The 22,198-nt window shown below is 40.3% G+C and overlaps 1 long non-coding RNA gene and 1 other non-coding gene across 4 annotated transcripts in view; one reads left to right on the top strand and one right to left on the bottom strand.

The window, feature by feature from the left end:
• Window positions 1-22,198, top strand: part of LOC131276461 (uncharacterized) — a 75,262-nt gene that overhangs the window by 49,481 nt on the left and 3,583 nt on the right. For all 3 annotated transcript variants that reach the window (XR_009183932.1, XR_009183933.1, XR_011647699.1), the window contains one exon: window positions 18,567-21,553. This is a non-coding gene — a long non-coding RNA (uncharacterized lncRNA). The remainder of the gene's footprint in view (window positions 1-18,566; window positions 21,554-22,198) is intronic.
• Window positions 7,827-7,889, bottom strand: LOC131276477 (U7 small nuclear RNA). Its single transcript, XR_009183950.1, has one exon. It is a non-coding gene; the product is annotated as a U7 small nuclear RNA (small nuclear RNA).

Raw genomic sequence — 22,198 nt, 5'->3', positions numbered from 1 at the left:
GGCATCATAGAATGAGGTTGGTAATGTTCCTTCTGTTTCGATTTTTTGGAAGAGTTTCAGCAGGATTGGTGTTAGTTCTTTCTGGAATGTTTTGTAGAATTCACCTGTGAAGCCGTCTTGCCCGGGGCTCTTCTTAATTGGTAGGTTTTTAATGACTGATTCTACCTCTTTACTTGTGATTGGTTTGTTGAGATCATCAATTTCTTCTTTCATCAATATAGGCTGCTTATGTGTTTCTAGGAATTTGTCCATTTCCTCTGAATTGTCATTTTTTTTTGGAATATAGTTTTTCAAAGTATGCTCTTATGTTAGTCTTTATTTCTGTGGGGTCAGTGGTGATATCTCCTTTCTCATTTCTTATTTTGTATATTTGCATCTTCTCTCTTTTTTTCTTCGTTAGTCTACCTAAGGGTTTGTCAATTTTATTGATCTTCTCAAAGAACCAGCTCTTGGTTTTATTTATCTTTTCAAGTGCTTTCTTATTTTCTATTTCATTTAGTTCTGCTCTTATCTTTGTTCTTTCTTTCTTCTTCCTGTTGGATTACTTTTTTTTTTTTTTTTTTTTTTTTTACTAATTCCTCCAAATGTGCAGTTAGTTCTTCAATTTTGGCTCTTCTTTTTGGATGTATGAATTTATGGCTATGAATTTCCCGGTCAGTACTGCTTTTGCTGCATCCCGTATGTTTTGGTATGTTGTGTTATCATTTTCATTAGTTTCAAGGTAGTTATTAATTTCTTTTGAGATTTCCTCTTTGACTGTTTTTCTAACAGTCTACTGTTTAATTTCCATATCTTGGTGTAAAAACTGGGCCCTTGGCCCTTGTAGATTTCCAGCTTTGCGCCACTGTGGTCAGAGAAATTATTTTGTATGATTTTGATCTTTCTGAATTCCTTGAGCCTTTCTTTGTGCCCTAACGTATGGTTTATCTTGGAAAATGATCCATGTGCACTTGAGAAAAATGTATATCCTGCTGTATTCATGTGTAGTGATTTGTATATGTCTATTAGGTCTAGCTCCTCTAATATACTGTTCAAAGTTTTTGTTTCTTTATTGATTCTCTTCTGAGATGTTCTGTCCAAAGTTGATAGTGGTGTATTAAAGTCCCCCACTATAATTTTAGAGGCATCTATTCTTTTACTTAGTTTTTCCAGTGTTTGCCTCATGTATTTAGAGGTGCCCTTGTTAGGAACATAAATATTTATGATTGTTTGATCTTCTTGACAGATTGTCCCTTTCACTAATATGTAGTATCCATCTTAGTCTCTCACAATTGTTTCACATTTAAAGTCTATTTTGTCTGATATTAATATAGCTACTCCTGCCTTTTTTTGGTTATTGTTTGCTCATAAGATTGTTTTCCAGTCATTAACTTTCAACCTCCATGAATTCCTTGGTCTAAGATGTGTTTCTTCTGGACAGCATATAGATGGGTCATATTTCTTTATCCAGTCTTCCAGTCTGATCTCTTGACAGGTGAATTTAATCCATTGACATTCAGTGTTATTACTTTTAAGAAATTATTTATGTTAGCCATATTTTCTTTGGACTTGTGTTTTTCAGTTTTGTTTGTTTGCTTTTCTTCTCTTTTTGTCTTTTTTGTTGCTCTTACACTGTCTTCCAACTCTGCCTCTCCTGTTTTTATCTTTCTTCCTGCAGAACTCCTTTAGTATTTCTTGAAGGGTAGGGTTCTTGTTGGCATACTCTTTTAATTTCTGTTTATCTGTGAATATTTTGAACTCTCCATCATTTTTAAATGCTAGTTTAGGTGGGTAGAGTATTCGTAGTCAGAAATGTTTTTCTTTTGGTACCTTGAGTCTATCATACCACTGCCTTCTTGCCTCCATGGTTTCAGATGAGAAATCAGCAGTTAATATTATGGAGCCTCCCTTGTATGTAGTGGCTTTCTTTTCTCTTGCTGCTTTTAGAATTTTCTCTTTGTCTTGAACATTGGGTAATTTGACAAGTATACATCCTGGGGTAGGCCTGTTGGGATTTATGGTGTTTGCAGTGTGTTGTGCTTCCTGGACATGTCCATCCATCTCCCTCAGTAGATTTTGAGTTTTCAGCCATTATTTCCTCCAACACCCCTTCTGTGCCCTTTCCCTTCTCTTCTCCTTCTGGGATGCCTATGATATGTATGTTTGTGTGTTTTGCATTTTCATTCAGGTCCCTAAGTCACAGCTGGGTTTTTTCTATATTTTTATCGATCAGTTCTACTATCTGTTTGATTTCACATGTACTGTCTTCCATGTCACTAATTCTCTCCTCTGCCTCTTGTAATCTGCTGCTATTTGCTAAGAGCGTATTTTTGATTTCTTGAACTGTGGTGTTCATCATCATCATATCTGTTATCTCTTTGTGTATGACTGAAATTTCTTCTCTATTCTCTCCAAGTGTTCATGTTGTTAATCTTTCCTTTACTTCATTAAGCTGGTCTCTAATATATGTTTTGATTGCTTTAATTACTTCTCCGATGTTCTGCTCTCTTACTCGTTTTTAGTTTGTTCATTGTATTTGGCCATGTTTTCCTGATTATTGGTTTGGTTTGTAGTTTTTTGTTGCTGTCTGGTCATCATTTTATCTTGTTGGGTTTAATCAGTTCCTTAGCTTCTTTGTCTAGTCATGGGGATTAATTAGTGTTGTTCGTGCAGAAGTGTTACATCTTATCTTTGTCACTTTGTTCTTCTTACTCTATTTTCTTGTTGCTGGCTAAGTTTAGGGCCAGAGGAAGCAAAATAAGTAAGAAAAGAAAATGTATGAAGTAGTATTGGTAATAATTGTTAACAGTGCAACAATGTGAGATCTAGGAGAGTAGATATTAGACTTATTTAAGTTGTGTAAAGTTATAGCAGTAAGTAGAGTACCTATAATGAGACAGTCAACTGAATATTGGGAGGAATATAGTAAGTTAAAAGGCCAGTGTTTTCATGAGAGAAAGGAAAGAGAAAAGAAAGTCAATAATATCAATAGTGAATAAAAGACAGAAAACAGAACAAAGTTATTAGAAATAAAAAGTCAGACAATTTGGGGGCCAAAGAAGGGGAGGTAGAATGTAAGAGAAACAGTAGATGATGGAGGTTAGAAAGATGTAAAGGAAAGGGGAGAGTGTAGGTGTCCAAAATCAATACACACAGAAAAGAAGAAATGGATGATGAGGAAACAGCAAATGTGAAGTGCTCCCTTCAGCACCTATTATATAAAGAAGATAAAATAAAAAAAGAAGAAAAAGAGAGAAAAAGGGGAAAAAAAAGAGAAGAGAAGGGGGGAACAAAGAAAAGAAGGGGGGAACAAGCTAGAAAAAGAGAGAAAAACAAAATAAATGAAAAAGGACCTTGGGTAATAAAACGGGAGAAAAGAGCAGGAGACAATGCAACAGTAGCAACCATGACAAAAAAAAAAAAGAAAGAACCAAAGTTTCAAGCTAAGAATCCTCTTTGCAGTTAAATAAAATGCTTAGGGATCTGGCCTTCCTCCTTTCTCCCTTCCTCACTTCTCTCTCTCCCAGGGCAGCAGGGAAGCTGCCTGAGAGGTCCCATAGGAGATTCAAGTGAGTCCTAGTTGAACCAACTCAACACAGAAGAGTATGACTCTCTATTTCCAGCATGAGAGCACCTACACCTCACCAGAAACCCCAAATATGCTATTGGAAGCTTGGATAACACGTCCTACAGTCCCTTCCCCTTAGGTGTGCTAGGGGAGGTCTAATTGATTTTCTGATTCCACTTTCTCCCAGATGGAAGTTTCCTATCCCAGGATGTTTAGATAAATTGGGCTTTCTCCTCAGATTCCCCTCTCCTTTCTTCCCAGACTCTCCCCAAGTCAGCTGGCATGCTCCTCCAAGCTCAAAGAAAAAAAAAACTTGGAAGGCTAGGGTAATCACTGACCTCAGATGGATCTCTTGGTGCGGTGGATTCAGGAATGGGAAGTCTGTGATATTGCAGACTCAAGGTATGTGAGTCTCTGGAGTGTGGGCTACCAGGGTTTAGGGGATACAGACCTGGGAACCATGCTTCTGGTAAACATGGAGTTTGGGAACACTACAACACAACAAAGTTTTCAGGGATTGCCATGGCTGGGCTGCCAGCCCTAGGGGGAGGGGTCCTGCACACAACTTCTGACCTCCGTGTCAAAAACCCCAAATTCCACCTCTCACAAGAATCTCTTCTGTCACTGTCTCACCAAATCGACCTCCAGACACCTCCTGCCCTGCAAGCCCCTGAAACAGCCTTCTCAGGGTCTGGGGACACCACAGCAGAACCAAGTTTTCAGGGATTGCCACAGCCGGGCCGCCAGTCCTAGGGGGAAGATTCCACCTACAACTTCTGACCTCCGTGTCTGAAACCCAAAATTCCACCTCTTGCAAGAATCTCTTCTGTCACTGTCTCACCAAATCGACATCAAGACACCTCCTGCCCTCCAAGCCCCTGAAACAGCCTGCTCAGAGTTTGAGAACACCTCAGCATAGCAAAGTTTTCAGGGATCACTGCAGCTGGGCCACCAGCCCTAGGGGGAAGGGTCCTGCCCACAACTTCTGACCTCTGTGTCAGAAACCCAGAATTCTACCTCTTGCAAGAATCTCTTCTGTCGCTGTCTCACCAAATTGACATCCAGAGACCTCCTGCCCTCCAAGCCCCCGAAACAGCCCACTCGGGGTTTGGGAACACCTCAGCACAGCAAAGTTTTCAGGGATCACTGCAGCTGGGCCACCAGCCCTAGGGGGAAGGGTCCTGCCCACAACTTCTGACCTCTGTGTCAGAAACCCAAAATTCTACCTCTTGCAAGAATCTCTTCTGTCGCTGTCTCACCAAATCGGCTTCCAGACACCTCCTGCCCTGTACCTGAAACTGCTCAGTCCAGCAGGACTCCATCCCTAATCAGCCACTTCTTTGCAGGAGAGATTATGAGGTGCACTCACTCAGATGCCATCTTGCCCCGTCTCCTCCTGCTAACTTTAGTTTAGCCTTTTCCCCCAGTCTGTGTTCTTCATTAGATCATGTTACCGGTCTACATTCCATGTCCCTGATTCTTTCCTTCATTACCTCCATTCTCTTATTCCACCCAGGGGACTTCTGAATTGCGGGTGTTTTTTTTTTTTTTTTCTTTCCATTTTCTTCATTTATTGAAGTCTGTCACTCTTACATAAAATTATGTAAACAAAAAATGTAAAGTAATAGTTGTGAACTTACAAAACATACATGACATACAGGACTCTCATACCTCATCCTCCACAAATGCCTTACATTGTTGTCAAACATTTTTAACTAATGATTAAAGAGCATCCTCAAAATATTACTAGTAACCAAAGTATCTTACATTTGGAGTATTTTTCCCCAAATCCACCCTATTATTTTTATATGACTTATATGTGAACATGCATAAACAGTGCATATTAAAAGTTGTGAACTTAATGAAGCAAACATGCCTAACATCATACAAGGGTCCCATATATCAACCACTACCAACAGTGTCCATTGTGCGACATTTGTAACAAATTCCGAAAGAATGTCATAAAAATCTTATTCCTGACAACAGTCCCTATCTTACATTTGGTGTATTTTTCCTCCATCCTACCCTATTATTATTTTTTAAATATATTTTTATGACAGAAGTTGTAAACTTACAAAACAATCATGCACATGTACAGAATTCCCATACAACACCCTTCTTCAACACACCACTGTGTGGTGGCACATTTGTTAAAAATTGTGAAAGAATGTCATCTAATTATTCCAGGTTCATAGCTTACACTTCGCACACTTTTTCCATACTCCCACATTATCAACACAGTACCTCTTTGGCATAGATGCATGAATATTACACTAATTTTGTAAACCAGAGTCCATACATCATTCCAGTTGTATTTTTCCCATGCTTCTCCACATTCACCCCACCCTGCAAATAGTGATGTATATCTACTCTAGATCACAAAGGACACTCTCACATCTGTACCATCAACTGCTATTGTCATCCACCTGTGGGTTTACTGTGTTATTCAGTTACAATTTATTCTCTAGCTTTCTGTCAATTAGAATTTACATCCTTAGACTATACTTTTCAGCCACATTCCCATTTATACACCAGCTGTTAATCACTATAATGTTACCATCATCTATGTATGTTTCCACAGTTTTACAGTAAGGTTAATTAAAGCTTCTGCTTACTTTAAACATAAGTAGTTCATGTCAGTCCTGCTCTTATCTCCTTTCAGAATCCATTACCTAAACCAGGTCTTGAAGATACTTTCCTACATTTTCTTCTAGAAGCTTTATGGTTCTTGCTTTTATCTTTAGGTTTTTGTTCCATTTTGAGTTAATTTTTGTATAAGGTGTGTGAGAGGGTCATTTTTCTTTCTTCTGGCTAAGGATATCCAGTTCTCCCAGCACCATTTATTGAATGGACTGTTCTGCCTGAGCTGGGTGGATTTGACAGGCTTGAGAAAAATCTCTTGAACCTAGATGTGGACTGTTTGTGAAACCATCAGTTCATTTCCATTGGTGTATCTGTCTTTATGCCAATACCATACTGTTTTCAACAGTATACTTTGGTAATATGATTTAAAGTCCAGAAGTGAGAGTCCTCCAACTTCACTTTCCTTTTTTAAGGTGTTTCTGGTATTCATGACCCCTTACCCTTCCTAATAAATTTGATAATCATGCTTTCCACTTACTTTTTAAATGCTGGTGCAATTTTTATCAGAATTGCACTCAATCTGTATATCAATTTGAGTAGAAATAACATCTTAATCATATTTAGTCTTCCAACACGTGAGCATGGCATGTTCTTCCCATTATTTAGGTCTTTTTAAATTTCTTTCAACAATGATTTGTAGTTTTCGGAATACAAGTAAGTGCTTTATAATGTTTGTCAATTTGATTCCTAAATATTGGTGTTTGATCTGTCATATTTTCACCACTCTTTGACACTTTTGTTTACCTTTTCTGATACACTTTTCATTTCTAGACTCTCTTACAAGCCTCTCTCTCCTGTTTTTTCTTTTCAGGTTGTAACATACCCTTTAATATTCCTTGCAAAGCTGGTCTCCTGGTTATAAACTCTCTCAATTTCTGTTTATCTGTGAATTCTAAACTCCCCCTCAATTTTAAAAGACAGTCTTGCTGGATATAAGATTCTTGGCTCAAAAATTTTCCCTTGCAGCTTCTTAAATATGTCATACCAATGTTGTATTTTTTTTTTTTTAAAGAACACCCAGTTTATTAATGGGAACTTAACTCTGTTCTTACAGGGAATGTGGGATGCAGATGTGGCTCGTGTGATAGAGCCTCTGCCTACCATATGGGAAGACCCAGGTTCAGTCCCTGTGGTCTGCTGGTGAACAGGAAGAAGAGAAAGTGTGCCTGCATGGTAAACCAGTGCCCAAGTGGTGAGCCCATTGCCTGCATGCTGTGCCATGTGCACATGTGGGTGCCCACTTGGCAAGCCGAGTGTCCATGTGGTGTGCTGAGTACCTGCCCAGCGAGCCAGTGCCCATGTGGTGACCAAATACCCACATGGCGAGGCAGTGCCCGTGCAAGTGAGTCACGCCCCAAGATCATGAAGCAATAATAGACAAGGAGATAGTCAAGGTGAAGCACTGAAGAGACCAGGTGGCACAATTGACAGGGAATCTCTCTTCACATCAGAGTTCCTCAGGATGAAATCCTGGTAATTCTAGACAGGAAAGATGAGAAGAGAAGACAAGAAAGAGGAATAGAGACAGATTATCACAAAGATAAAAAAGAAATAGAGACAGATTATCACATAGACAGCAGTAACAGCAGGGTGGGGGAGGGGAAGAAAAACTAGTATAAAAAAAATATGGGGAATGTGAGGTCCTTCCAGCAAGATCCAGAAGACCTACTAGACAAATTCTCAAAGAGCTGTAACACTCACGACTGTCTTCTTGCCTCCATGAGAACTTTGCACTTAATCTTATTGGGTATCTCTTATATGTTATGCATTGCTTTTCTCTTGCTGCTCTCAGAATTCTGTCTTTGGCATTTGACATTTTGATTACTATGTCTTGGAGTTAAGTCTGTTTAGATTTATTCAAATGGGACTGTGTTTTGCTTCTTGGACATGGATATCCATGTCCTTCAATTGGGTTTCAAATTTTTCTAAGATTATTTCTTCAGATATTCCTTCTGCCCTTTTTCCCTTCTCTTCTCCTTCTTGGGCACCCTTTACACATATGTTTGCATGTTATCATTTAGTTCTCTGACACCTTGTTCAATTTTTCCACTCTTTTTTCCATCTGTTCTTTTTTATGTTTGCTTTCAGAGGCTATTTCTTCAAGCCCACCAATCCTTTCTTTATCCTCCTCAAATCTGCTGTTATATAACTCCAGTGTATTTTTAATTTCATTTATTGCACCTTTCATTCCCATAGGATCTCCTATTTTTCTGTGTATGCTTTCACATTCTTCTTTGTACTTGTCCAGTGTTATCTTAATATACTTAATCTTTTCAGCCAGCTCATTGCATTTCTTAAGGAGATTTGTTGGAACACCTATGATTAGTTGTCTCAACTCCTTTATGTCATCTGGAGGCTTACCTTGTTCCTTTACCTGGGCCATATCTTCCTGTTTCTTGGGATGGATTGCAGTTTTTGTTGGTGTCTTGGCATTTGGCTTACTATGTGTATTTATTCTGGGCATGTTTCTCTCTTTAGTTTAGGGCTTTCTTGCCTTTTCTCTCTTGCAGGTTGTATAGTAGGAGCCAAGGATATAGTTGGTGTTGAACGCTGTAGAGACTCAAGCTGCCCTTGCTTTGCCAGGGACTGATAAATCTCCTCCCCTCTTTATCCTTTACATGTTAGGATAGTGCCACAGCTGTGTGGAATGATCCACATTGTGCAGGCCTAGGCTGTGGTCTCCCAGGGAGACTGACGTAGCTTAAAGTCCCTTTCCCCTCACCTAGGCAGGGATGGAACTGCAGATGTGAGCAACAAGATATGGTGTGCATGTGCAAAATGACCACAGTTGCCCCAGTAGACTTCCCACTCTTCAGTCTGCCAGCTAAATGTACCTGCACTTACCCTGAGAGGCTGGTGCAGGGCCCACAAACTTCCTCCCCGCTAGAGGTGGGGCTGATGCCTAGGCTATGGCTGCAGTCTGATCTGGGTGAAAGAAGCCAGTCCTTATAATCACTATCATTTTCAGCCAGTCCAGATTCCCCTCATGTTAGGGACAGAGTCATAATGGTGTCCACTGGCCTCTTTCTGACGTGAACAGGTTCACACTTTAGCTGTTCTTAGGGTTATATTTTACCCAGCCAGATTTACTAGTCATTAGGTGAAATTGGTGGACAACCATCTCTTCCTTCTCTGCTTTTTGGGAAATAGAGCTTCCAAATCCAGAATAGTTCCAGAGGCAGCCAGAGAAGGATGATGACAGGCCTCTGAGGCATGTATTTTCCCAGAGAGGCTGTAAAGGGTCCCCCAGCTTCCTCCCTGCTGGAGGTGGGGCTGGGGCTTAGCCTAAAGCTGCAATCTGATATGGATGGAAAGAAGACTGTCGCTACCAGCACTGTGAATTTCCTTGTCCCAGGGGCAGAGTTGAAATAGTGGCTGCTAGCCTCTCTCTGACTTGGACAGATTCAAATTTTAGTCATTCTAAAGAATATTTACTAATCATTATCTGAAGCTGGTGCCCAGTCTTCTCTTCCTCCCCCATTTTTGGGAAGTGGAGCTTCTGATTCCAGCTGAGGAATAGCTCTTGAGGTGTCTTATGCTGACCGTGGAGGATGGCCACTGCTCTCCAGGGCGTGGAATGCTCTACTTAGGAATCGTCTCTGAAAATGGGTAGTCTCCTCCTTCCCTTCTCTCAAGGATGTTGCAGGATGCTCTTCTGGTCTCCTGGATCCCCAGACAGGTGCTTTAGGTAGCTGTGTATGTTTACCAACTGTTCTGTAGCATGAGCTGACTCTAGGAGCTCCTTACTCTGCTACCATCTTGCCTGGTCGTCCTTGAATTTTAGATGTTTTATATCTAGATCTAAAGTTTCCTTTTGCATCTTTTTGTTGTTTGTTTCTTTGTTATGAACTATCTTTTCTTTCATTCCAAGAGTATCTACCTTTCTCATTGTGCAGAGACTTCATAAGTGCTTTGTCTGATCAGTCCTTTTCTGGGTCATTTGGAACTGTATCTGCTGATTGTTTATTGCCCTGGAGAAGAGATCAGGTTTTTCTAGTTCTTTATTTGTAATGTTTTATTATACTGGATGATATCCTGCTGGCATGTGCTTGTTTTATAGTTGTAGACTTCCAAAAGATTGATTTTGCTAGTTGGGGCCTCTTGCCATTCCCTATGAATTTGAGGATCAGCTTTTTCAATTTCTACAAAAAAAATGCTGTAGAGATTTTGAGAAGTATTACATTTAATCTGTGGATCACTTTAGGTAATACTGATATTGTAACGATATTAAATCTGAAAGGTGAATGTGATATCTTGCCATTTAATTAGGTCTTCTTTTGTTTCTTTCAGTAGAGTTTTGTAGTTTTCAGTGTACAGGTTATTCATCTCTTTGGTTACATTTATTCTCAGGTATTTTTTCCTTTTAGATATAGTGAATGGAATTTTTTAAAATATATTTTTTGTTCTTTTAGGAGATACATAGACTATATAAAATTTTACACAAAAATATAAGGGGTATCCAAATGCCCTTCTCCCCATACCTCCCACCCTTCCTCACATTTAACAGCTTCTTTCATTAGTGTGATAAATTCACTGCAATTGATGAACACATTTGAAGCATTGCCACTATGCATGGTTTATAGTTAGCATTTAGTTTAGACTCTCTCCCACTCAATTCTGTAGGTTATGGAAGGATATATAATGTCCTGTATCTGTTATTGCAGTGTCATTCAGGACAATTCCATGCCCCCAAAAAGACCCCATATAATTCCTCCTTTTCCCTCTCCCTGCCCTCTGCTCCTCTAGTTGCCACTATTTCCACATGAATGATATAATTTCTTCCATTGCTTGAATACCAATATGTCTATAGTAGAATACCAGTAAGTCCCCTCTATTCCATATTTTATTCCCCAATCCTGAAGATTCTGGGATGGTAATGATGACCACTCGACTTCTAATTGAGAGAAGGCTTCAATCCTATATGGCCAGTGATCTGGAGAGTAGGTGTTGTAATTAATGGAATTGTTTTTGTTTTATTTTTTTTAATTTACTAATGTATATCACTTATACATAAACATACATAAATAATAAGTGTATATTAATAGTAATGAACTTACAGAAGAAACATATAACATCATACAGGACTCTTACACTTCACCCTACCAATATCTTGAATTCTTGTTAAACATTTTCAAGTAATGATTAAAGGGCCTCCTCAAAATATTTCTACTGATGACAGTATTTTTCCCCCAACCCACCCTATTGTTATCTTTATGTCATTTATATATGAACATATGTAAACAATAAGTGTATAGTAAAAGTTGTTAACATACAAAGCAAACATGGGTAACATCATACCGGGGTCCCATATATCGACCCTCCATCAATACCTTGCATATTGTTGTGAGATATTTGTTATAGATTATGAAAGAATATTTTCAAAATCTTACTATTTATTATAGTCCTTTTCTTACATTTGGTAGGTTTTTCCCCAAACCCACGCTATTATTATTTTTTAAATAGACAGAAGTTGTAAATTTACAAAACAGTTGTGCACTTGTGCAGAATTCCCAAACAAAACCCCTCTATCAACACACCACACTGTGGTGGAATATTGGTTGCAGATTATATGAAAATATCATCCAATTGTTACCACATCTATAATGTACATCTGGCACATATTGTCCATACTGCCCCATTACCTACACAGTACATCTTTGGCATAAATGCAAGAATATTACATTATTACTGCTAACCACAGTCTATCTGCCACTCCAGTTGTGCTTTTCCTGTGTTTGTCCTCAGTCCCACTATATTGTATATGATCAAATAGGGATGTACCTTTGCTGTAGCCAAGAAAGGATACTCTTGCATCTGTACCATCAAACACAATTCTCATCCACCTCTAGGTTTTCAGTGCTATTCAGTTCCTGTTATTTTCTAGCTTTCTGTCAATTGGCATTTACAACCCTAGACTACCATTTTCATCCCCATTTATGAACTGGCTGTTACTCACTATGTGTTACTATCCACTCTGTACATTTCCACGGTTTTACAGGAAAGCTAATTAAAACTTCTACATAGATTAAATATCAGTAGGCCATCACAGTCCTCCTTTTGTCTCCATTAAGAATCCACTACTTACCACCAGGTCTTGAAGATATTTTCCTTCATTTTCTTCTAGAAGCTTTATGGTTTTTGCTTTTATATTTATGTTTTTTGAACCATATTTAGTAAATTTTTTGGATCAGGTATGAGATAGGGGTCCTCTTTCCTTCTTTTGGCTATTGATATTCAGTTCTCTCCACACCATCTGTTGAGTGGGCTGTTCTGCCAGAACTGAATGGGTTTGACAGGTTAGTAAAAAATTGCTTGACCATACATGTGAAGGTATATTTCTGAAGTATCAGTTTGGTTCCATTGGCCTATGTGTCTCTCTTTCGGGCAGTACCATGTTGTTTTTACCATAGCTAGGTAATATGATTTAAAGTCTGGAAATGAGAGTCCTCCAACTTCACTTTTCCTTTTTAAAATGCTTCTGGCTCTTCAGGACCTCTTAACCTTCTAAATAAATTTGATCATCATGTTTTCAATTTATTTAAAAAATACTGGTGGAATTTTTATCAAGATTACATCAAGTCTGTATATCAATTTGAGTAGCATTGACATCTTAATTTTATTTCATCTTCCAATCTGTGAGCATGGAGTGTTCTTCCAATTACTGAGGACTTTTTTGTTTCCTTTAAACACTGAGTTGTAGTTTTCTGAATACAAGTGCTTTACATCATTGGTTAAGTTTATTCCCTGAATATTTGTGTGTTATCTGTTATATTTTATTTTCACCACTCTTTTACAGTTTTAGTTACTAGTATTGATAAAATCTTCATTTCTAGACTCTCTTCCAGGCTTCTCTTTCCTGCCTTTACTTTTCAGGCTCTAGCACAACCTTTAGTATTTCCTAAAAATCCAGTCTCTTGGTTAGAAATTCTCTGTTTCTTTTTATCTGTGAATATTCTCAACTAGCCCTAAGTTTTGAAAGACAGTCTTCCCAGCTATAAGATTCTTAGCTGAAAGTTATCCTCTTTTAGTACCTTAAATACATCATACCACTGTCTTCTTGCTTCCATGGTTTCTGGTGAGAAATCAGCACTTAATCTTATTGGGTTATTCCTTATAAGGTATGCATTACTTTTCTTTTGCTGTTCTCAGAATTCTTTCTTTGATTTGGCATTTGACATTCTGATTAGTATGTGTCTTGGAGGTGGTCCATTCAGATTTTTTCAGATGGAAGTATATTGTGCTTCTTGGACATGGATATCCATGTCCTTCAATAGGGTTTGGAAATTTTCTACCATTATTTCTTGACCTACTCCTTCTGTCTCTTTTTCCCTTCTCTTCTCCTTCTGGGACAGTCATGACACAGATGTTTGCATGTCTCTTGCTGTCATTTATTTTCTTGAGACCTTGTTTGATTTTTCCCTTTCTTCATCTGTTCTTCACTTTCAGAATACATTTCTTCAAGCTTACCAGTCCTTTCTTCTTCCTCCTCAAATGTGCTGTTATATGACTCCAAAGTATTTTTAATTTCATTTATTACGCTACTCATTTCCATAAGGTCTACTATTTTTCTGTGTATGCTTTAAATTCTTGTGATCGTCCAGTGTCCTCTTAAGATCCTTAATCCCTTTAAATTCATTTAGGAACTCATCTGTGATTAGTTGTCTCAATTCCTTTATGTCATCTGTAGGCATATCTTGTTCCTTTAACTGGGCCATAGCTTCCTGTTTCTTGGTGTAGACTGTAATTTTTTGTTGGTGTTTTCACATTGGGCTTACTAGAGTATTTATTTTGGGTGCAGTTTTTCACTTTAAATTAGGGCTTCCTGCCCTTTCTCCCTTGCTGCTTGTGTGGTTGGAGCCAAGGATATAGTTAGTTATGTAAGCTGTGGTAGCTCAAGCTTCCTTCATTGCCCCAAGGACCAATGAAGCTTCTCCCAACTTTCTCCTTTGCCAGGGGTAGGACAAAGTCACACATGCCTAGAATAATCCAGTTCTTGCAGGCAGCCTATGTTGTAGTTTCCCAGAAAACCTAATGAAGCTTCATGTCCCTTTCTCCCCTGCTTGGGGTGGGCATGGAGCTGCAGGTGTGTGTAGCAATCTATGCATTATGGGCCCAGGGTGACTGCAGTTGCCCGAGTAGATATCCGATTATTCAGTCTGTACCAGCAAAATGTACCTGCAGTTACTTGGATAGGCTGAGCCAGTTGCCACCCTGAGAGAGGTGGGACTGAAACCTAGCCTAGGGCTGCAGGCCAATCTGGGTGAAAGAAACTAGTTCCTACCTTCACTGTGATTTTGGGTCAGGCTGCCTTCCCCCCAAGGTGGGGGCAGACTCAAAATGTTGGATGCTGGCCTCTTTCTGACTTGGACAGGTCCAAACTTTAGGTGTTCTTAGGGTTAAACTTTAGCCAGCTGAATTTACTCATCAGTAGCTGAAATTGGTGGTCAGCTGTCTCTTTATCCCTGTTTTTGGGAAATGGAGCTTCCAATCTCAGCTACAGAATAGCTCCTGGGGCAGCTTGTGCTGCCAAAGTAAGATGATTACCAGCTATAGTGATTACCCTGGCTAGCTTCCAGGAGAATTTTGAATAGAAGTGGTAAAAGTGTGCATCCTTGTCTTGTTCCTGACCTCAGGTTTCAGACTTCCATTGCAAGCTTTCATGCTTTCTCACATTGACTATGATGTTAGCTGTGAGTTTTTTATATTTATCATGTTGTAGATGTAACCTTTTATTCCTATTTTTCTGAGCGGTTTTATTATGATATCATGGTAGATTTCATCAGAAGCCTTCTCTGAGACATTCAAGTGATCAGATGGATTTTTTCTTATGTGGAACCACTGCTGCATTCCTGGGATAAGTCACCCTTGGTCATGAGTTATAATCCTTTAATATGTGTAGTTTGATTTGCTTCTCCAGTGTTTTGTTGAGATTTTTTTGCTTCTGTATTCATATGGGAAGTTGAGAAAAATCATAGTTTCTTTTGTGGTTCTTTTGAGACTGTATCTGCTGATTGGTTTTTTTTCCCCTGGAGAATAGATGAGATTTTTCTAGTTCTTTATATGTTATGGTATATAATTTGGGATGATATTCTGGTTGCTTGTTCTTATATAGTTAGAGACTTCTGAGAGATTGTTTTGGCTGGTTGGGGCCTCTTGGTATTCCATATGAATTTGAGGATAGACTTTTCCCATTTCTACAAAAAAAATGCTGCAGAGATTTTAGTAGGTGTTGCATTTAATCTGTAGATCATTTTAGGTCGTAATGATATTGTAACAATATTAAATGTGAAACATGAACACATGATATCTTGCCATTAGGTCTTCTTTAATTTCTTTCTGTAGTGTTTTGCAGTTTTCATTGTATACATAGTTCATTATTTTGATTTAAATTTATTCTCAGGTATTTTATTCTTTCAGATGCTATAGTGAATGAAACTTTTTTAAAATATATTTTTTATGTTTTTCAAAGACACTTAGGTTTCACAAAATGCCACAGAAAAAATATAAGGAATTCCCAAATGCCCCATTCCCCACACCTCACACCCTTCCCCACATTAAAAACTTCTTTTATTAGTGTGGTACATTTTGTCAGCGGCACCCAGAATCTGTGTCTTTTTTGTCATGTCATCTTGCTCCATCAGCTGTCCATGTGTGTGGTGCCATTCCTGAAAAGGCTGCACCTTTTTTTTTTTTTCATGCTGGATGGCTCTTCTTGTGGTGCACACTCCTTGTGCATGGGGCTCTCCTAAGCAGTGGACAGTCCGGCATGGCACGGCACCGCTTGCACACATCAGCACTGCTCATGGGTCAGCTCATCACATGGGTCAGGAGGCCCTGGGTTTGAACCTTGGACCTCCCATGCAGTAGGTGGATGCCCTATCCATTGGGCCAAATCCGCTCCTCAGTGTGATACATTCAATGCAATTGATGAAATTTTTTTTAATGTATTTTTTATTTTTTTCAAAAATACTTAGGTTTCACAAAATGCTGCAGAAAAAATATAAGGAATTCCCAAATGCTCCATTCCCCACATCTCACACCCTTCCCCACATTAACAACTTCTTTCATTAGTGTGTTACATTCATTGCAATTGATAAGCACTTTTGGAGCATTGCCAGTAAGTATGGATTATAGTTTAGATTGTAATTTACACTGAATTCTGTAGGTTATGGCAGGATATATAATGGCCTGTATTTGTCATTGCAGTGCCATTCAGGACAATTCCATGTCCCAAAAATGTCCCCATATTATACCTCTTTTTTCCTTTCCCTGCCTTTAGCACCTCCAGTAGCCACTGTCTCTACATTAATGATATAATTTTTTCCATTGCTAGAGTACCAATAAGTCTGTAGCAGAATAACAGGAAGTCCTCTCTGGTCCATATTTTATTGCCCAGGTTCTGGGATGGTGATACCTATTACACCTCTAATTGTGAGATGGCTTCAATTCCATATGGCTGATGGATGGCACTCTGATGCTTGCGGTTGTAGACTCTCTCATCTCCTTTGTATGGTAGTTTTCCATCCTCTCCTCCCTGTTAGTTTACCAGGGTGAGGCCAATGAACTGGAGAGTAGATGTTGCAACTAATAGAATTAGTTTTTAGTGCTCATTTCAGACAGTTCTTTCCTGGTATGGAAAAAGAAAACTGATTTTTTAAGGGTTTATCTTGTACCCTGCAACTTTACTAAATTTTTAAATTTTCTGTGGTAGTGTTCTTGCAACTACTTGAGGACTTTCAATATGGAGGAACATACCATCACAGAATAGTGTTAGTTTTACTTTTTCAATTCTGATTTAAAGGTCTCTCTATTTTTTGCCTAATTACCCTAGCTAGAACTTTCAGTATAATTTTGAATAGAAGTGGTAAAAGAATGCATCCTTGTCTTGTTCCTGACCTCAGGTTTCAGTCTTCCATTGCAAGCTTTCATGCTTTCTCACATTGACTATGATGTTAGCTGTGAGTTTTTTATATTCATCATGTTGTAGATGTAACCTTTTATTCCTATTTTTCTGAGTGGTTTTATTATGATATCATGGTAGATTTCATCAGAAGCCTTCTCTGTGGCATTCAAGTGATCAGGTGGATTTTTTCTTATGTGGAACCACTGCTGCATTCCTAGGATAAGTCATCCTTGGTCATAAGTTATAATCCTTTAATACGTGTAGTTTGATTTGCTTTTCCAGTGTTTTGTTGAGTTTTTTTGCTTCTGTATTCATATGGGAAGTTGTTCTATTGTTTTCTTTTGATGTTGCTCTCTGGTTTGGGTATCACAATAATACTAGCTTCGTAAAACGAGTTAGGAAGAATCCCGACCTCTTCATTTTTTTGGAAGAATTTGTGAAGGATTCATGTTAATTCTTGTTTGAATGTTTGGTACAATTCTCTCTAAAGCCATCTGGTCTTGGGCCTTTCCTTGTTGGGAGGTTCTTGATTATTCAATCTTTTTGCTTTTATAGGTCTGTTAAGAACTTTTATTTCTTCTTGAATCAGTGCAGGTTATTTTTATGTTTCTAGGAATTTGTCATGTCCTCTAAGTTATCTAGTTAGTTGGCATATGAATGTTCATAGTATTCTCTTTTTTTTTTAATCCCACCACCACCACCCCAGTTGTCTGCTCTCTGTGTCCATTTGCTGTGTGTTCTTTTTGTCCACTTCTGTTGTTGTCAGTGGCAGGGGAATCTGTGTTTCTTTTTTCTTTTTGCGTCATCTTGCTGCATCAACTCTCCGTGTGTGCGTCGCCATTCCTGGGCAGGCTGCACTTTCGTGCTGGGTGGCTCTCCTTACGGGGTGTACTCCTTGTGCGTGGGGCTCCCCTATGCGGGCACTCCTTGCATGCATCAGACTACACGTGGGCCCGCTCCACACAGGTCAAGGTGGCCCGGGGTTTGAACCGCAGACCTCCCATGTGCTTAATGGATGCCCTAACCACTGGGCCAAGTCTGCTTCCCATAGTATTCTCTTATAACCCTTTTGATTTCTGTTAGGTCAGTGGTAATGTTCCCATTTTCGTTCCTTAGTTATTTGCATCTTTTCTCACTCATTTCTCTTTGTCTGGATAAAGGTTTGTCAATTTTATTAATCTTTTCAAAGAACCAAATTTTGGTTTCATTGATCCTCTCAATTGTTTTTCTTTTCTTTATCTCACTTATCTCCACTCTAATCTTTATTATTTCCTTTCTCCTACTTATGTTAAGTTTGGCTTATTCTTCTTTCTTCAAGATATGAAGTTAGGTTATTGCTTTGATATTATTGTTTCCTAATGTAGGAATTTATAGCTATATGTTTCCCAATGAGCAGTGCCTTACTCCTTCCCATAAATTAATTGCATGTTTTTTTTTTATTCTTCTCTAAGAACTTTCTGATTACTCTTGTAGGTGGACTTCAGAAAATTATCCCGTTGGCCTCAAGGTTTGATGATGCATTGGAAGCACTCAGGAGAAAGGGAACTCTTTGCCCAGGTGGAAGGAAATGAGCTTCTCTTCTGGCTCCTCTGGCCAGATGGCAATGAGGACAACCTGCTCAGAGAAGATCTCCTCAACCCCAGAAGGATTCCTGTTAAATGCTTTTAGAGTGGTGGCCAGATATAGGGTGGACTGTAGAAATAGCCATGAAATAGGCAGTTACCACAAAGATGTTACAAAAGCCCTAGGGGCCTCCAGCTCTATAGGTGCTGCTTTGCCCTTTGGTGTGTTTGGAAAAGAAGGCACCACCGCCCATGGAGCTGGCCATAGAGTTGACACTGCAACTTGAAGAGGAAAAGGTTTCCCCACCCTGACATCCTTTCCAGGTGTCTTTTAAAAGGCAGAAAATAGCCTCAATCCTATCATATGACAAAAACCTAAACCTACCACATCAAAACCAGGAAACTTTCATAGGTAGTGGTTCAACTGATGCCTCATCTGAAGTTTCTCTTACTCTTGGGCAACCCCAGCCCTGGAAATCCTGCCTGAGGTAAACACCTGTGCTGTCTGCTCAGGCTCACAAGCATCCACTCCCATACATCCTGACTTTCTGACTTGGCCTCCCTGGAATCCTGAGCCTCAGGTTTGGCACGAGCAGGACAGGATGGCCATTTAAATGTCATTTTCATGTGCAGGAAGGTCATTGGGCCCTGGAGGATCAAAGGGTCCTGGTGCTGGGGAAAGCTCCCATGGGGATGGTCCATGATGTTTTGCAGTAAATTTTCAAAGGCACTATGAGAGGAGTGGAGACCACAGATCAGAGTGGCCTTCCCTGGCCACCCACATTCCCTTCTGAAGGTAACCATGTGTGTGTTTCTGGAGGGCTTCTGTGTATGGTTTTGCCCATCCACATATCCTGCGCCCACTCCACAAACACTGTCACACTGGGCAGTGGCAGACTGTCCCACAGCTGGGGACTCAGGATTCTTGTCAATCATAGAGGGCTTATGTCCAACATTTGAATGAATCTTGCCTACATCAGAGACCCTTTACTCATATCTGTCAGTCTTCCCTGCCCCCAACACAGAAGATGTAGAGCTTTACTCAATGTTCTGCATCAAAAACCAGGCGCTCTTAAATGCTTGGTGAATGGGGAACTCCTGCCCCATTTTCCATGTCCTAACTGTACCTCAGCCCGAGGCCAATGTAGGAAGACCTGCCTTATTCAAGCAGGCCTCTGAGTGTCTCATCCTTTTCCTACCGTTTGTTTCTTAGCATGGGCACTGCCTTGTCCCACCTTGCCTACAGCTCAGCTCCCTCAACAGAACATCCAGGCAGAGTGATTAGCAGTTTGCTCAACACATCTACTTCCCTAGGACCATGGATCCCATTTGTAGGATGGTTCAGGTGGGGACAAATCAAACCAAGAAGGGAAATATCAGATCTCTGTGACACATGACTAGAACCTCCACTCCTCAACCTCTACACCCGCTGTACATTTCCAATGCAACCGTGGAGTTTGGAGCCCTTTGTTCTGACCTGTGGACCACTCATTTTTAATTGGTGCAGTTTTTGCATCTCCTTGAGAGACCAGGAGGACTTTCCCATACCTAGAGAGAGCCATGACTGCATAACACCAACTTTCTGTTTACACACATGCGCAAGAGATCGAATGTAGGTGTCTGACTCCCTAGTGGAATGCAAGCTCAAGAAGCAGGGAATTTTTCTGCTTCATTCCTCCAATGAAGCTAGATTTTTCAATGTCCCTACACATATAGGTAGCCAGAATATATTTGTCAGTTGAGCTCCATGATGACATTTGCCCGTGTCACTGTGGGTCTGGGGTGACCCTCTGAAAACCCAGAGAACCCTGCTATCATAGGAATTCAGATGGGACCTCCAGGATGGATTCTGCATCATTCTTTGTAAATGGGAAAGAGGCCTGTCCCTTCCAAGAGGGTGTTCAAGGCTGTGAAACATGATCCCCACCAGGAGGAGGAAAACAATCTGATAAGCCCCTGAGCCTCTATCAGCCCATCAGACCTGGGTCAAAGTATCATAGCTAATGTGCTTAGGTTCTGAATATGAACCTGCAGTGTGTGTCCACTCACTTGCACCACCCGAGGAATGAGGAGGGATGCGACAAGAGAATCGACAGACCAAATGAACAACAAATGTGGAGTGAGTCATGGATGTAGGAGGCGCATGGTTCTCACGTGGTGAGGAGCTGGTCCACAACAATTGAGTTGGCCTCGAGATTTGATGATGGATTGGAAGCACACAGGAGAAAGGAAACTCCTTGCCCAGGTGGAAGGACACGAGCTTTTCTTCTGGCTCCTCTGGCCAGGTGGCAGTGAGGACAACCTGCTCACAGATCTCCTCCTTGACCCCAGAAGGATCACTGTCAAATGCTCTTAGAGCTCTGGCCGGATGTAGGATGGACCCTAGAAATAGCCACGACATAGGCAGTTACCACAAAGATGGTGAAAAAGTTCTGTAGGTGCTGCTTTGCCCTTTGGTGTGTCTGGAGAAGGAGACACCACTGCCCCTGGAACTGGCCATAGAGTTGACACTGCAACTTGAAGAGAAGGGTTCCTCACCCTGACATCCTTTCCAGGTTTCTTTTAGAAGGCAGAAAATAGCCACAATCCTTTCAGATGGAAAACCCAAAGCCACCACAACTAAACCAGGAAACTTCTGTAGGCAGTGGTCCACCTTATTTCCCTTCTGAGTTTCCTCTTATTCCTTGAGAACCCCAGCCCAGGCAGATCTTGTCTGGGCTCTCCACCCATACTGTCTGCTGAGGCCTATAGGCACCCACTTGCAGATATCCTCACCTTCTGCAGAGAGTAGACTCTATTGATTGCAGAAACTGAAATAGATAACAAGCATGATGGGACATCCCTTGAAATATCAAGCCACTCATATTCATATCTATGGAGTCAAACCAGTCCTTGCAGGTAAGGATGCCCTGGACCTGAGAAATTCCCCACTGGCATGGTCCACCCTTGTTTGGAATAGATAGCCGATGTCACTGTGAATGGAGTATAGACAACAGATCAGACAGGATTTCCTTTAATCCCATTTTCCCTCTCAAAAATATCCATGTGTGTGTTTCAGAGGTCTCCTCTGCATAACCCTGCCCATTCCCAGACCCTGCATCTACTCCCAAAATACTGTTATACATGGCTAAGGCTGTTTATCCCCTAGCTGCAGACTGCTGGCTATTGTCCAACCTAGTAGGCTCATGTCCAATATTTAACAAATCTTAGGTATGTCAGAGGCCCTTCACACATTTGTCTTCCCTGCTCTCTGTACTGAGGAATCTGGGTTCCAGAGGGCAGGGGAGGCAGTGACTACTTCCCTCTTTGCACTGTGCTTCAAAAAGAGGGGCACTTAATACCTAGTCAGTGGGGCCCTCTACCCCACATTCCCATGGTCTAAGTATATCTCAGCCTGTGGCGCAGTCACCAAGAGCTGGCATATTTTTTGAGTGCCTATGAGTATAATTCATCCAGGTCTTATTTTCCTCTTAGTGGCAGGAGCACAGCCTAACCCCACTTTTCCTATAGCTGAGAACCCACGACAGAACACCCGTGCAAACT

Source organism: Dasypus novemcinctus, chromosome 28 (assembly GCF_030445035.2).
Source record: "Dasypus novemcinctus isolate mDasNov1 chromosome 28, mDasNov1.1.hap2, whole genome shotgun sequence".
Taxonomy (NCBI): domain Eukaryota; kingdom Metazoa; phylum Chordata; class Mammalia; order Cingulata; family Dasypodidae; genus Dasypus; species Dasypus novemcinctus.
This window is presented reverse-complemented; position numbering and strand designations above follow the sequence as displayed.